Raw genomic sequence first — 13,402 nt, forward strand, 5'->3', positions numbered from 1 at the left:
TAAAGCAAAAATTACTTATCTTATCAATATTAATAATATTATATTAAAAATAATAGAAATGAATTAAATTATTTTCATAAGATATGGCAGTATATTGCGCAAAAATTTTAAAATGTATACAACATTAAATTAATTTAAGTTAACAAATTCTATAATGGTAGAAAAAAATAAATGATTAATACAAATATTAAATAAAGCTGTTCATTAAATATAAAACTTTAAATAATTACTATAAGAGGTATAATAAACTATGTTACTTAGCGAAATTAATTTAAGTAAGTTAATTTAATACAATTTAATTAAAGACAAGGTAGGATCCGTAATTTCTGAAAATTCTTTGTTCATAGAGTTTTTTACTTACATAATTCCTAAATATTTTGGTTTTGGAACCAAGTCGTTTTTGTTTCCTATTTTTATTTGAATTTGTAATATTTTTTATTGATCTTCTACCCGTTTCTGTATTTTTATCCTTATGACCTTTTAAACATTTTCTATATCTAATTATATGTTATCTATCACGTTTTTTCTTTCTCTATCCTTTAAAGTTTTATTACTTTTTGTTTCATTAAATTCTTAATGTTTCTTACTGATCTAATTTTTTTGTGTACAACTTACTTAGAGGCTTACTCTATGTTGGGCTTACCTAATGTTGTTCTATTACTATAAGCACTTATAATAAATTATACTTTTTTCTTTGGGTAGAATTGATTTTAATTGATTTAAAACTAGAAACACAAGAAAAAAAGAAGAAAAAAGAATTAAAGACAATTTCAAAAGAAAATAGAAAAACCATGATAAAAAATAATACCAAACTAATTAAAGCATAAATATTTCTTGATCACTGTGACAAGAATAAGAATCACTCTTTTCAGGTTAAATTTGTTTCATTCTTTTGCAAATACTGTTTTCAGTGAAAAATACAGGTATTAGTAAAATATACTTTGCTTTGCTACTTATTACATGTAAATAAAATATTTATACGAAAATCTACTGAAAATTAATTAATTTCTTATTAGGAAAAATAATGCTGAATCCCTTCCTGTTTAATCTTCATAATATGCCTTGTAAAATACGTTTCTATGCCATCGCTTTCAAAAATAAACCTTGCGCCCAATAAGTTTCCTTCAGCCCCCGTCGTTCTTTGATAGAATTTGTTATTCAAATTACTGTACACGGATATAAAAGATCCTTTCCCTTTTACCAATACCCTAGTATACTTTGGAAAGAAGCCCGATATTTAAAGTAATCTAGTTTACAAAAGAGCCCCTTATTAACTGAATACTGCTACCGGTCCTGTTCTTATGTACATACATTTATTATGTTCAGTCACCATCTAAACGACGTTTATTCACGTAATAGAAAAGAGATTTTAACATTACCTTGTGGGATTTAGTTCAACGTTAGTGAAATAAGTCTTTATTTTTTAATTAGTTTGCAAAACAATATGTTTATATTGCTAGGGATTCTCAGGACTAACGGAATTAAATTAAAGAAAAAAAGATTTATTTAAGATAATAAAACCGATGTCAACTTGTAAAAAGTACTTCATTGAAACTTGTTATATTTTTTTGGATAGAAAATATTGAACATTATTTTAGTAAATAATTTTTTCCATATCTCTCTTGTATAGTAACTACTGTGATTAAAGCAAAAAATATTATTTAATATTTAAGCATAATACAATGATACATACCCCAGTTAAAATAAATAGGACTGTGACCTCCCAGGAAAATCTATTCAAAACAGCTACCGATTCAATGCTCGACATTTTGAATAGATTTTTTATATTTCCTTTCGAAATGTTTTTGGGGAAACGAATAGAAGGGGAGATAATAAAAAAGGCTTACAAAGCGTTTTGTTAAGTGTTTACTTAAGAAGTTTGGATTTTTTTCTTTTGCTTCAATGGTGTGTCTCTAATCAGTAAAACTGTTTTGGTTTAAACTTATGTTATTAAATTTAGTAAGTGCCACTCGTACAATTATAGTGCTAAGTGCATTTTTGTGTAAATAAAAAACATTTCAAAAGCAGTTAAGAAATTCAGGCTTTCTTTATAAGACATTTGGTATAAATGCAACAAATTGATTGATGTACAGGTCGATATACAACGTTTAATACGAAAAGGTGCATACACTTGTATTTATTTATAACACAAGCGCTTATCTCGAAAAAGGAGGCAAGACACTTGACATTTTGAAGTAAACACATCAAGAGCTACCACTTTTGAAGGAGAAAATTGAAAAAATCCCACGCCAATTAGTTCGTTCGTTCATGGGCTTAAAAATAGTTTTAAGAACGTTGGAATTATTGATTTGGGTTTTAACTTCTTTTTGCTTTGGTAAAGTATTCAAGTTTGAACAGAATAACTAAAATGCCTAGAGGTTGCTTGTATTAACTTGTGATTTTAATGCCAAGATTAAGGAAACAAATACTAATACGCATTTGCACTCCCTAATTGACAAACATGGCAAGAAATAAACGCGGACAAATGCTTACTAAATTCTGCGCGAAAAACCAGCCATAGATAACTTATTCCTATTACCAACCTATCGATTCTCGATTGTCATACACCAAATTAACTACGTATCATCAAAAGAAGACAGAAGAGCTCTATTAAAGACATCAAAACCTATCCCAAACTGGATTGTGGAAGTGATCATAATGCTCTGGTCGCAGATATATACAGGGTGTTACTTAAAGGTATGTCATAATTTAAAAGGGACATTCCTGGACCGATTTTAAGTCGAAAAGTTCAGATAAAAAGATATAAACATGGATCCTAAAATGCTTAGTTTTTAAGATACAGGGTGTTAAAGTTTTATTTTTTTTTCGTTTTTAATAAATGTTTCAAATACGGTTTAAAATATTGAATTGAATTTTGGCACAGGATATTATGGCATAAAAACACATTTTTTAGATGTTCACCTACTTTTTTTTAGCAACCAGTGGCGTAGCTATGATGAATTTTTAATACAATTTTACGAAAAAAATACTACGCCATTGACTTATGAAAAAAATTATGATTTTATCTTAATTATCAATCAATTATAAACAAAAAAATCCTTCATGACTTTTGCGGTAAATCTTACCATTTGGGTGTAATCGTTAATTAAAAAAACGTCTTTTCTGCATAAAATGCATCTTTAAAGATTATGGAAATAAATCAAGTTAGCTTTGCTTGTTGCCAGAAATTGTTTTTTGTTATTTTAAACATTATGATACTTACGTTAGTGATTATTTTTATATAGTAAATAATGAATTAAATATTGGAAAAACTTATTAAATTGTCTTCAACAACCAAAAAATTCAATCAATTTTTGTTTGAAATAATTCGCTGATAATATCACCATGATCAAAGTTGAAGAAGAAAATACATCTTTTACAGCTATGCCTCTTCATTAATTCATCTACGCAAACCAAGTTATTTTTGTTTATCCTTTTTCTAGTAATAAACATATCATAGAAAATTATTCTCTACTAAAACTATTACTGCGCAACTGTAAAATTCTCTATAGACATCTTCGGATCTTTCTTTGAAAATTTTGTCGTGTTAAGAACCTGTTCAGTTACCTTAATCTAGGCCCCATAATTTTCCCCGTTATCGACAAAACAAGACAGGGAGTCAAGAACAGAATTACTGCCGAAAGATAAGATCGTCGCTTTGGTATTTCGGAAACTGGGGGGCTTATTTATTTACTTCTTTAAGACTTTTTTTATATACGACGTCTGTTTACCATACGAGATTGGTGATTTTACAGGACACAAAAACTACATATTTTGACCGTGTCGGCGTATCAAAATTTCACAAGTGTTTCTTCTCGCGGCAAAAATTCCCTCATTCACATCCGTTCGACGACGCGTTAAAATTCATAAAAACACATTTTTCGCCGATTGCCCCGCGCATTTATTCCAATCAAGAAGCACCGTCTGGCATTTGTGCCGATCAGTTGCTTTTATCTTATGCCGAAAACGCCCGTGGAATTATTGGGATTCACGCGGCATCGTTTGTCCGACCATTGTGTGCATGAATATATCATCGAACAAACAGAACAAACACCTTTATAAGAAAATAAACAGTTGATTATCTTTGCTTTTTGATAATTGACGTATTTTTTGTTCAATGGTAGTAATGGTCTTTTTTAGCATTAATTAAATGTTTATGTCTTTCTTATCTTAATTATGAGTCATTGTTATTGTGTTAGTAAAAATAACTACATATTTCGTCACTTAGCTAATTAAAATTTAAAAAGAATTTATTTTAATACAATTTATAGGGTTCGTAAATGATTTAAAGAAACATTTAATGTACCCAATCAATTAGCAAAATAACAAATAACTTAAAATAAATATGTTAATTAATAGTAACAAATAAATAGTTCATTAACAAGTGTCCTTTAAAATTAAGTCAAATATATTTTAGAGAAATAAAAATAGTTTTGCACTATTAAGTCTATTTACCTATAGTACATAATTTAACTTAGGCACCATCAAGTATAACTACGAACAAAATTCGCCAAAAAAAACCAAATACCTGTACATAAACCCATATAAATATTATTATAGCACTACTAATAAATATATATTTATTTATATAGATATTTTTTTGTTCAACATTAAAATAACGGGTATACTTTAACTTTTCCATGACCTTAATGAGTTAAACTCACAAATCCTTTACTAGATAAAGATATTATTAATTTAATTAAGTTAAATAATTAATTAGGAGTAATTTAAAAAAAAAATCATAATTACTATGATAATTAATATTATTGAGTTAGTATTCCAATAAAAGGTTTCAGGAGTATTAAAATTGCTAATAACGATTATTCCATGGCAATTCTTGGATAGATAAGAAATACTTTTTTCTACGTGAATATTCGAATAATAATTTAATGGAATATATTATGCCCATATTGTTATGTATGACAAATCTAACTTTTGTTATATCGAATATTAATTTTTTTTTCTTAGGAAGAAATTGACCAAAATATTAAATTTTTTGCAAAATATTATATAGAAACAGTTTTAAAATTAATTATTGTAATACATTTTTGAGCATCATTTCTTTAAGTATAAATTTAACATTAGTTTATTTGTAATAATGTTGAAAATGCCATTTCTGACATCAAACAAATATGACACGAATAATTATAATTTTTTTTTCTAACATCACGTTATACCATAAACATATAGATTAGACACCTTCTGTTATGTAATTAACTTATGGCATTCTAACTATTTTATTTTCCAAAACTGTAACATGTTTATTGAATAATTTTAGATTAAGAAAAAAATATTATAACACACTTGATAATTCAACAATTTTTTTAATAAACATATTTAATTTCTGCAAGTAACTTCATAGTTATTATAATAACTATAAAGTTTCTTGCAGAAATACAGTTGCAGAGTCACATAATAGTTTAACACTAAAAATATATTTTTTAATTTTATGTTGGGCACCAAAAATACGCTTCAAATTATTTAAAAATATGTAGAAAATGGCACGATATATGATTTTTGGCAACGTTGCATAATGAAATTTCCACATAATTTTCTCTACTAGGTAGTACAGCTAAATTTTAAATATTTAAATTTTATTTATTTAAATTTTAATAATTTATTACAAATCTTCTCAGTTTATATTAAAAATTATTTATAATACATTGATCAAGAGCACTTTCTTAACAGAACGGTTGTTCTTAAAAAGCAACGAGTAAATGTACCTCACGTATAAAGATAAATATTTAACATTTAAATCCATATCAAAATGTCAAAAGTAACACCAAGCGAAATATCCCTACAGGGACTTAAAACCGCTTTTTGTCCATTTATATCTTCGTGCCGGACGCAAATGTTTCTTTGTGAACATAATAGGATTAGAAATGTCAAACGATCTTTACGGCTTAACCGTTTTGTGCTTTATGTCAAGTTACGTTTAAGGTTTACGCTAATGCTTAGAATAAGCAAAAACTCTTTGGGTTTTAAACCACGTTTTTCAACTTAATATTAGGACCACCTAAAAGCTTAGACCCACTAACATATTCTAAAGTCGCATCAAATTAGTAAGGAACCCTACGTTCTATGAATTCAAAATAACCGCGCATCAGGTTCTAAGTGTTAATTTCTGACTGAGAACAATAGATGTACACTACCACGCATTTCTATAGAGGATTCGCCATGCTAGGGCCAATGACATTTTTACTTTACAATGCCTTTGTCTGATTTTGAACACTGTTGAATTTTAAAATAGTATGACCAATTTATAGCCAAACTACAGTAGTAAGTTTTTATAGAAGCCATATGTCGGTCGCAAAGTTCATCGACTTCTAACAAAACCAAAAAAAAATAAATATAAATCACGTCCCTTCTATGAAATACTTTTTCATACGACATTTTCCACCCTTTCGGTGTATAAAGGAATGGCAGCCCTAAACACAAAGGGAAATAATGCAATATGGGTTCGTGACAAATATCTATAAAAATGCGATGTTTATCCCTTTGACAATCTTTTGAAATACTGTTGCAATAGGTGTATAATTTTACAAGAAACTGCTTACTATCGTGCTAATTAAATCTTAAAGTTTGTCATGCTGGCTGATATCCAAATACGTATTTGGCTCGTAAAAATTTCTTTATTTTTTTAGTGTAGGCAATAAATCTAAATGCCGCGAAAACAGACATCCATCATAAACCTAGTAAAACCTGATGATGTTAACCTCAAAATGTTATATTTGACACGAGTGTAAACTATCGAAAAACTCGTAAAAATTTTCACACAGAACCATTAAACTGACCCTATAAGCCACACCAAGGTTGACCAGTAATATCGCATAAATAGAAAATATTCTGTAAAATAGAAGGAAAATCTAAGCGCCTTGAGTTTATTATCACTCTGAAAAACTATTAAAAAAAATGTCATAGCGCATATGTGATCTATAAATTAAATATTCCTTTTTTTATCTGGGTTTTTGTAATATGATACAGGGTTTTCTTTTAACCCCCAAATCTATAAATTCTCAGCCCGAAATATCATTAAAGACATAGACTAAACAAAAATATTTGCCTTCATAAATTTAATCCCTAATTTGCTCCAGTGTGTATGGTGACAAATATTTAAAAAAAAAAAGGTCTCTTCCTTTTATTTATTATTTTTGGCCCTGTGGATGTTTTTTGGTTGGCGGCATGACGCGGAAATTAAATGTTAAATAACCATTAAATGTATGTTTTTACAATTACATATATTTTTACTTGCTAGCGTTAGTTAAAGTGAAAGTTTGGATTGCATATAGTATAATTTATTTTATCTCTAATTTAAAAATTAAAGTATCATTATGAAGAACTTACGATTATAATTTTACTAAGAAGTGTTTTGCTTTAGTCAGTCATTGGTCTCTGTATACAACCAGTTAGATATTGTAAATTTTAAATAGATAACTGACTGAAATTTTATAATCAGTTAAAGAACCTTAGAATATGTATATAACCTAAAGGGGCATGATTCTCAAAGGAATTTTCTAATTTTCAAAGTTGATTATAGATGTACGTTTTATAAATATATTATTGTACAAGTTCATATTCATACAATTCATTGATTACACTTTAATTTTTGATAACAATGACTATATATTTGTTAAATATTATGGCCTATTCGGTATTTTAATAAGTTTTTTGTAAATTTGTATTTTTTTAAACACGCCTTTTTAAAGAAATTTCTTTTTTAGAAAATCAACAGAATAAAATTTAGAAAAATGATTTAAATGTAAAAAGAAAAAAAAAGTTTGGAATATGCCTCGTGCATATTTACAAAATAGAAGTGTTATATTAGTTATTATAAACATTTTTAAAAACCAGCAATCTTTACTATAAATGTAATATTATATTTTTAAATATCTACAAATATTTATTTTAATCGTTCTTAATATACAGAATAAATAATTAATTATATAAAGGGTGGTTATTTTTTAAGATCAGTTAAAAAGGAACCCAAAATACGCATAACTTAAATGGGCATGATTTCCTATATAATTGTAGTCATGTTGTATTGAAGAGTTCTCAAATAATAATATTTTATGTTTATTACAAATTCTTTTTTATTAATAAATTAATATACAAATTAAATATAAGGGGCAATGGGGGAATAAGGAACAGGGGTAATTAAATACATATAATTTTTTTTTTATTTTTGTTAATGTGAAAAATCTGAAAAAATTATATAAGACACTTAAATCCTTTAACTAGAAGGTATATAAAGTCGATTTCGTATTGCTGTATATTTTATCAATTTTTTTGACAGACTTGCTAACTCTGCCTAAAACTTTATCACCTCAAAGTGGTGCGTTACAAATATATTTTTTTAAATTTGCCCTAAGAAATTTTTTTAACATTAGTTTTGATACCGTAACTTGTAGATGAGTGAAAGGCCTTTATTTTCTTTTTTCTCAGATCTCCCTGCAACAAACGCGTACACCATAATGGAATTGTTTCTTATTACCCCAATTGTTTAATTTAATGGGGCAATAAGAAACCCTTTTGTGGGGTAATAAGAAACTATTATTATTAGTCCTTCTTGTTGTTGCAGGTAAATCCAGTTAAGTAAGAATGCCCAGAAATTACAAAAAGAAGGGAATAAGGGTAACCTATGACCCTGATCGTATGACAGAAGCTATATTTGCAGTTCGTAGAGGTTTAACACTACGTGCCGCGGCAGAACAATACAAAGTGCCATTTGGGACGCTTTCCAAACACTATAAAAAAGTGGGTGATGGGCGAAAGCCTGAACTTAGGTATAAAGATGAACAGGTTCTTGCTCAGTACCTAAGAGTGTGCGCGCTACATGGTGAAGGACTAACGAAAAAAGAGACATTAACACTTGTGTCACAGTTTATTAAGGAAGAGAAAATAGTAACCAGATGGAAAGATGGAAAAGGTCCTGGTGAGGATTGGTTTAGTGGATTCATGGCGCGCTATCCTCAGCTAGCCATAAGAAAAGGTGAAGCTCTCAGCTCACAAAGGGTCAGAGGGACGGATCCCTTTGTCATCAGACGTTTTTACGATGACATTTTAAAAATGTTCAATGAACTAGGCATTGGCTCTGAAGATGATGGCCTCTTGTTCAACTGTGATGAAACCTCCTTTTCACACGATCCAAAGGATATGAAGATCGTGGCAGAAAAGGGAGTCAAAAGAATCTCGAGAAATATTGCGGGAACTGGGAAAAAAAATACAACAGTTTTAGCCTGCAGAGCAGCTGATAGGGAAAAACTTGCGCCTTTCATAATTTTCACTGGGAAGCAGATGTGGTCCACATGGATTCCAGAATATGAATACCCCGGTACGCGATATGCTGTTTAAGAACATGGTTGGATGGATGGGAATTTATTTAACAAATGGTTTAAAGAATTATTTTTACCATCCGTTCCTTCCAAAGAGCAAAGACACAAGAAGGTGGTCTTGTTTTTTGATGGAGTGATTTTTCATATTAGGTACAGTCTAGTGAAACTTTCAGTCAAGTCATTTCATTCAGCCACTTGACAAAACAGTGTTCAAGACTATGAAAACAGATTGGAATCAATTTCTTATTGAACATAACAGAAAGTACCTTGGAAAATTGTTGACAAAAGCACAATTTGCTGAGCTTATTGGTACTTTGTGGGAAGAGTCCTTCAAATCCGGGAACCTTAGGTCCGGTTTTCAATCAACGGACATTTCCTGTAAATCTTGATAAGTTTCCAGAGACTGCCTATGATCCTATAAAATTTGAAAGGTTCAGGGAAGCTGGAAATATTGCTGAATATACCGATCCAAACGAGGACCAGCCTCAACTCGCTCCAAGTCCTGTTGCGTCAGTTTCGCCATCTCTATATAATCCAGAAGATATCTCTGGCCCTAGTCATAGACTTACTGCCTTTGAAGCCCAGGAAGCTGAGCGACTGAAGGAGAGGTCTTCTCAAGCTAAAGAAACAAAAGAAACAAGCAACTCTAGTTTTGAGTTATTCATTAGAAAAAAGCTTTCCGAAACTCTTTCTGAAGTTGCGAAAACACAACTGTACCAGGAAAGAGAAAGAAAGTATCGCAAGGTGTTGGAGAAATTCTGACTTCAGATGTGGTAGCTTAAAGCTAAGGTTTTTTAGGCGACCTTTTTGAATCCAAAAAAACAAAAAAAAATGAAAAGACACGGGGAAAGTATACAAAAGAAAATTCAAAAAAGACCATATCCAAGAAAAGAAAAACCATAGAGGACTCCTCAACTTCTCGACCCAAAACTATTGGAATCGGATGATGCTTCGGATGACTGGAGCGATATGGATAACCAGCTTATAGAAATCCTAGGTGTTAAGCTGAAACATGGTGACACAGCACAAGTGAGTCTGGAAGAAGAAAAATACTTTGCTGTCTATTATGACATCAACTGGTATTTAGGTCAGATTATTTCCATCACAGATGACACTTGTATGGTCAAATTTTTAAAAGAAAATCTTGAACAGTTTGATTGGCCAGCACAGGAGGACAAACAAGTTGTAAAAAAACAATATATCTTTTATGGTCCTATCAACTTATTGGGCATTGGACCCTTTACTATTAAAAGGGCAGATTATGTTCAAATTAAAAAATTCTATTCTGCAATGAAAAAAGAAAATATGTTCGTTTAAGTATGATTTTGTATCATTTATTACGTTATTTCGCGTTTAGATAAGTTTGTTTTTCGTTTAAATATATCATTAGCCTAGTCTAAATGATACTTAGTAAAAATGTTTATTTTTTATAATGTTAAATAAATTTGCTTTGAAACTTTAAGCATCACTTTTGTTTTCTTTAATTTTGTTGGGGGCGGACCAAAAAACTAAAACAAAAATTTAAAAATTTGGGTAAAAAGATACACTTTAATAGTGTATCTTAATACCCAAATTTAACTTAAACTATTGATATATGGGATGTAACCTAACCGTTTCTTATTACCCCAAATGGGGAAACAAGAAAACATTACATTGGGTAATAAGAAACAAATACAAATTTTGTATGTACAACTGAGAAGAGTGAAATGGTGCCCTTCCAAATATACCCTAAAGTAAGATACATACCAAAAAAAAATTACAGAAACATATCTTTAAAACCGCGACCAGGGCGGCTATTTCATGTTTCTTATTCCCCTATCTACTTTTACTTTTAATGACAATGACTATTTCTTTGTCAAATAATATAACCTATTCAGAGAAATGTATAGAAAAATGTTTTTTTTAGAAAATCAACAGAATAAAAAATATGTTTTTAGTTAAAGAACTTGTTAAAATATAGTGGATTTACAAACAAGTACTATTGAATGTTCTCCCATATAACACTATTGGATAATTTAAAAAAAAAATTTCAATGCAAAGAAAAGGCCTTAAAAAAGAAGGAAAAAAGTTTAAAATATTGCTTGTGTATATTCATAAGATAGAACTATAATAATAGTAATATGTTTAGGGCTAAAAAAATTAAACTCAATATCCACATCACAAATTATACATATTTTGTAGAATACCAGAATTAACCAAAGTCAAAATCTAGTTTTTAAAAATCTAATAAAACGACATGAAAACTCAGTAATCAATATTAACCTTAATAAGTAACGTAAAAGTGAAATTCTTAATTGAATGCAAATTATCTTCTAGTATTTCAATTGAAAGCCTTTTTGTTTACATTTATATCTTATAAAATGTACTTTTATAAAATCCGTTTTTAATACGACATATATATTTGTATAATTTCCTAAAAAATAATATATAAAAGTATTTACTTAAATATATCTAGAATTAAAATAAAAAACGAATTACTTAATAGTTCATTATTGTCTATAAATCTGTAGATACAGTATTAATGTTTGCTCTATAAGCCTTGTAAAGAACAATACAGAAATTTTATGTTATTCCATATCATAATATATTTAAATATCTCATTATAGAGAAAAATATGCAAGTAAATCTTAAGGTTTTTCTGAAAAATTTAAAAAAAAAAAACACAAAATCCTTTGATTAAATGCGGCAGTAAATTTGAAACATCTACAAGTACTAATTTAAGACCTTTTTATTCTTTAAAATAAATAATAACAAATTATATAAAGCATGATTACTTTTTAGAGCACAACATTTATTGGCGCCCAACATGTGCAGATTATGTTGTACAGAGTCTAGTTGCAAATAGAATTAAGCACACTAATAAGATATTTTTCTCACATATTCTTTGAAAGCATAAGAAATATACTTTTGGTAAATAGGGATCAGGTCCATTTAAGTTATGCAGATTTTAAAATTCTTCAACTGATTATGCACACCTTAGCTCAGACAGATTTATTATTTTTAATTCTATGAGATATAAGTTTTTTTCTACTTAACACTTATATGCAGAAATACACACAAGGGGTTGAAGGCATTAAAAAAGCATCCCCTTAAGCAACATTTATTGAATTTAAATTCATAATTAATTAACCGAATTCGTTAGAGATCATGATTAAAAAAGTTCAATCCTAATTTATATTAAATTTTGTTAACAAGCACTTACATTGGAAAAAAAACATTTATATCCTCTTAAAAATACTCGAACATCTCCAGAAGTTTTTTTAGCACAAAATTTGACACCAAAAGAATTGGTCCTTCCGAACCGGACACATATATTCACAAAAAAACTCCGTATTTTACGTACGTAAGTTTAGCAAAACCTGCGTAACACACCAACCGCCCCAGAATCTAAAAACATACTGATCCGTTGGATGTCCTCTTGGAGATTTGTGGCCAATGAAAGACCGGTGTTGCCCCCACTCTTGACGATATCGGCGCTCGCAACGACGCCGCTCGAACGCCGAAATTTTTTTCGAAAGGCAGAACAGATCAACAGAAATGAAACAGAAATGCTTATTCAGACCTGTTTCGTGATGCGAAGGTGTGAGGGATGCTGAATGGAGCGGGTTTCAACAAGTTGGGAAAAAACCACTGCTAATTTTGCAAAGTAATTAGTAATTAATTGCGTAAGATTGTGATTGTTGCAATAAAGCCTATAGTAAAAAGAACTTTTATTGATATTTTGTGGATAGTCCTCTATAAGTTTAATTTCCTAGGGAGAATGCAAAAAGAGCAGCCAGCTAATTTATATATATCTGAGAATAACTTCCTAAACGTTAAAACAATGAGTAAGAATAAATATATATAGTTAAAGAGTTCCAAGAAGCATCTATTTTTATGCTGAATCCAACAATTATTTATATTATAGTTTAAGTTTTGTGAGAAAATTTATTATAGGCAATACACTAAAAATTTTAAACTTCGTATAAACAAATATTAAACTGCTTGCAAACGATTTTTATTAAGACTGTTTAAGGGATGTTATTGATTTACGCAAGAGAATTAAGAATAAGGAACTATTTGCGGATAAT

The 13,402-nt window shown here is 29.2% G+C and overlaps 1 protein-coding gene across 1 annotated transcript in view; it reads right to left on the minus strand.

The window, feature by feature from the left end:
- LOC126739773 (discoidin domain-containing receptor 2-like) overlaps positions 1-12,733 on the minus strand; it is a 32,682-nt gene extending 19,949 nt beyond the window's left edge. Inside the window, exon 1 of the mRNA XM_050445583.1 lies at positions 12,535-12,733. The gene's annotated coding sequence lies outside the window, so the exon portion shown is untranslated. The remainder of the gene's footprint in view (positions 1-12,534) is intronic.
- Positions 12,734-13,402: the final 669 nt, after the last annotated feature.

This window comes from Anthonomus grandis, chromosome 8 (assembly GCF_022605725.1).
Source record: "Anthonomus grandis grandis chromosome 8, icAntGran1.3, whole genome shotgun sequence".
In the NCBI taxonomy this organism is placed as follows: Eukaryota; Metazoa; Arthropoda; class Insecta; order Coleoptera; family Curculionidae; genus Anthonomus; species Anthonomus grandis.